Genomic DNA, 5,000 nt, shown 5'->3' on the forward strand with positions numbered 1-5,000 from the left:
AAATGTCACGATTATGTAACTGCCATTTATAACAGTTGGATTGAATATTTTTCATATATGGCATCTAGTAATATAAGTAAAGAACTGAAATTTGAAGATTTTTTTAGAAATATCAATAAATTTATTTTTGAAAATTACTTTTCTAAATATGATATTACAATAAAATCTTTGTTTAATTTACATGATTTAACAGACAAAGAACGTAATATATTGTCGTGGAATAGATACCCAAATACGTGGGAATTAAAGGATGCCAAAAACAAAGAACACATCTCCGCATTTATAAACAAAGATGCAATTTATATATATTATTTTCCAGATGAAATTATAGGAATTTGTAACTGTTCGACCACTACTACTACTACTACTAATAATAATAATAACATTGACATACAACTGAAAAATAAATCTTTGTTTCCAGGATTATCTACATCAAATAGCATCGTAGATCAAATTGAAAATAAAGCAATTTATATCCATTTATCAGAAAAAAATAAATTGATTAATACTGATCACCGTTTTGTTGTTTTGGGTGCCGAGAGACCCCTATTCAATACTACAGTAAATATTTCGTGTTTAAATGCATTAAATGATACTTTATATAAAATAGGACCTACTGTATTAGATATAACTATAGTTATATTTCATGCCATGTTACACTTGAAATGTTTCGCCGAGGAAAATGATTATTGTTATGGACATAATATGAAATTTTTACAACAATTTATTAATTACACCCCCTCAGTATTATTTGGACATCCATTTTTCCCTCCAGTTACTACTATTATAGACGGAAAAGATGTAATTTCTAAATAAATTTCAACTTTGATAACATGATTCATTTTAAGTCTCATAAAAATCAATAGCGGCTACTAAAGTTTTCAACTCTTTTATATTGAATTTTGTATATAATAACGGCGAAAATTTTGTTAAAAAAATACTTGATTTGCCCATTGACGCATAATATAATATAGAACATATACTTTCAATCAATAATAATTTTTTCAGGGGAGTAGCCCATTGCGATACTGTATTATTGGTATCTGTATTTTGTTTAGAAAATCTGACACAACAATTTCCAATTGATCTAATCATGGAAGAAAAGTCGTTGTTTTCTGCGTGGAATTTAGCAGTTAATTCGTGTATTATTTTTTTTTTGCTCTCTGATGGGTGTATCATAAAACCAAAATTGTAATCACTACCAAAAAATATAAAATGTAATATAACGTATAATATCATTTGATCAATATTAAATTTAAGGCCACACAATAAACTATAGAGATTTGATATAAAAGGCCCACTATATGTGTCACTGTTTTTACTTTTACTTAATGTGGGGGTTACTATAGCTACATTTTTTATTTGTCTTAAAACGAGCATGGCCATTACATCCGAGTCAGATGAAAGTATAACATTTGTTTCATTCCCACAGAATTTCTGAGTAAATTTCATTAGCTCCACTTCCCCTTCTCCTCTTTTAGAGTATTCAATATGATAGTTACTTTCTAATGAAAAATTATAGGGATACGATAAAGAAATAAGTTTTTCTTTTAATAAATGAAAAATATATTCATGGAGTTCGTTCTTTTCTGATAAGGTCAACAAACTATAATCATCCATTTTTTCTCTTTTTTTTCTGTTTTTATGGTTGGAGATGATCCATCCACGGCAAGAAAACAATAAACAGTATCGTTAATGATTTCTTCTTTCCTAAAAGATTCATAAAATGAGCAAATCTGTTCTATATAATATATGATGCTATTAACTACACCAGTTGCATTACATTTTTTTATATCAATTTTATCATCATCTAACAACGCAGTTTTGTCTGGTCTTTTAACGTGTGCATGTAAAAATATGGCTCCATCAACACCAATACTATTCAGTTTCCCCCCATTTCCGATATTATCATATATATCATTGAGATGTTGCAATTGATAATGATTAACATTATTATTTTTGTATTTTGTTAGTAAAGGTAGCCGAGCATTATTATCTTGAATTTTATTTGTAAGAAACGGAACTCCCATTATCTAACTAGTGAAAATGATATACTATATATATTTATATGCAATTTAAAGTTTGTAGAGTTTAATATAAAATATAAAAAATGAGAACTGTATCCAAAATGGTCCTATCTGATGCATTATTCGTGACAATGATATTCTTATCATTGGTGTTATTGGTTATATCTATATTAAAGATTTTGAAAAAAAATTATAATATTTACATAAGTGACCAACAAATGTTATCTATCGAAATTATAGTGTTAATTGGACTAATACTATTAGAAATAGCTAGTGTATATTTAAAATATTATAATTATAATGATAAATTGAATCAAACAACCTATATTAGAAATAATCTTAATATTGATGATGATATCACTTAATTATGTTTCTACATATTGTACTTTTATCAGTTTTTTATCAGAGTTCTTCTTCATCATCATCATCGTTATTATTATAGTTTTCCTTTTCTTCGAGTAGGGCAATGTTGGTTCTATCATTTTTTCCTTCTAAAGACGCATTTGCCTTTTCTAATTTAAATTGGTTTTCTTGTTGATCTTTTTGTTGATTTTCAATCTTAGGTATTTTTATTGGAATTTCTTCTTCTTCGTCTTCTTTGGTTTTTTCTAATTTCCTTTTATTAGCCCTTCTGCTTCTATCAAGCCCACCACCATGATCATCATCTAATAATACTTCTTCTTTTTCGGTTATTTCCATTTTGAGGTCGTCCATAGTATGAAATTGGATTTTATCATTTTCCATATCTACCAATTGTGTTGTTTTTGTTTCTTTTTGTTGTTTATTTTCCTTTTCAATTATAATATTAGTTTTCTTCTTTGGGTGTATTTTTTTCGGGATCGTCATTTTTTTGTTCTTTTTTATTGATGTATCCCCCTTTTTTATATTCCCCTTTTTTATTTTTTTTACTGACACCATCACCTGCACTTTTAATTTTTCTTTCTTTTTTTATGTCTACCGCGTTTTGGTCGTCCAATAATGTATCTTCTTTCTTTATTACCTTTATTTTAGAATCCAATTGGTGGACCTGGTTATTTTGTGCCGCTACTTCTTTTTCTATTTCATCTTGTACTTTTTGTAGGGGTGTGTTGATATTTTCAGTTTTTAAACTCTCGTCCTTTTTAGAAACAACACCACTATTGATATTGGTGCCGTCATTAGTAGTATCATTATAAGTTAGCATTGGAGGACTATAAGTTGGTGGTAGTGGTGGTAGTGGTAATACCCACGACGATGATGATGATGATGATGATGGCAAATTACTATTATTTTCTTCGTGGTTTGAAATTGCCAGAGTAGTAGTATTTTGTTGATCATTATTATCGTTGACAATGTTATTATATGGTGGTAAGTTTGTTATAAATTGTATTGTTGTTGTTGTTGTTGTTGTTGATGATGATGATGATTGGAGTGGTGGTGGTAGTGGTAGTGGTAGTGGTGGTAAAGATATAAGTTGTTGTTGTTGTGGTGGTGGGTGGTAGTGGTAGTGGTAATTGTGAAGTTATTATTGGAGTTGACAGAGATTCTTCTTGGTCTACTTCCATTAGTGTCTCGTTATCATCATTAATATTATTATTATTACTACTATTATCATCATTATATAATTGTGGTTTATTTGCCCTTAATTGATCTAATCTTGATTCAGTAGGAATGTAATAAGGATTATTGGTATTATTACTACCAAATGTAAACAAGGAAGATGATGATGATGATGGTGGTAATGGTTGGTTATTACTACCAAATGTAAACAAGGAGGATGATGGTTGGATTATTTTATTTTCAGGTAATAATGACACTTGTTGGTGTTCCATTAATTGTAAATTATCATCATCTTTATTTGGGGGGTTGATTTGGAGGGGAGGTGAGTGTTCGTCAGATGATGGTTGGATTATTTTATTTTCAGGTAATAATGATACTTGTTGATGTTCCATTAATTGTAAATTATCATCATCTTTATTTGGGGGGTTGATTTGGAGGGGAGGTGAGTGTTCGTCAGATGATGGTTGGATTATTTTATTTTCAGGTAATAATGACACTTGTTGATGTTCCATTAATTGTAAATTATCATCATCTTTATTTGGGGGGTTGATTTGGAGGGGAGGTGAGTGTTCGTCAGATGATGGTTGGATTATTTTATTTTCAGGTAATAATGATACTTGTTGATGTTCCATTAATTGTAAATTATCATCATCTTTATTTGGGGGGTTGATTTGGAGGGGAGGTGAATGTTCGTCTTCCATCGCCTGCATAGCTTTGTTTGCTTCGTGTTTGGTTATTGTCTTATTATCATTATTAGGATTATTATATAAAGGTGTGGTGTTTACACCTAGTTGTTCTAATCTCGATTTAGTAGAGACATCATAATAATCACGGGGCAATTCACTTGGTTGTAAATTATCATTATTACCACTAGTTGTAGGTAAAAGGGGTGACGGTTGGATTGTTTCTTTTGTCGTTAAGGATGGAGTGACGAGGAGTTGTTGTTGTTGATGTTTTTCTTGGTTCTTTATTAATAGTGAAAGTATTTTGTTGTTTTCATCAATTTGATTTTTCAGTCCTGAAGCAACTTTAGCAACCCGTTTTTCTTCTTTTGGAGAATTATCAAATATCGCGACCAATTTTTCAATATGATTATTTGTTAATGCTAAAGCATTTTCATATTCCTGAAACAATAAATCTTCTTTTTTCTGTTTAAGAATTATATTATTTTTTTCTTCTATGGCCTTTTCAAGGTTGATGCTTTGTTTTAAAATTGTTGATTTTAATTGTTCAATTTCTTCTTCTTGTATTTTTAATTGTTTTAAATGTTTAGCGCACTCTTTTTTCATTTTTTTCATATCGTCTTTTGTTTCGCGTATAATGTCTTCATTTTCTTTTTGATACTGTTCATTTGAATATAAACAATCATCTCTCTCTTTTGTTATTCTTTTTATAATACTTTCCTTATCTCGCTTGTCGCTTTTTAATTAATAT

This window comes from Palaemon carinicauda, chromosome 10 (genome assembly GCF_036898095.1).
Source record: "Palaemon carinicauda isolate YSFRI2023 chromosome 10, ASM3689809v2, whole genome shotgun sequence".
In the NCBI taxonomy this organism is placed as follows: Eukaryota; Metazoa; Arthropoda; class Malacostraca; order Decapoda; family Palaemonidae; genus Palaemon; species Palaemon carinicauda.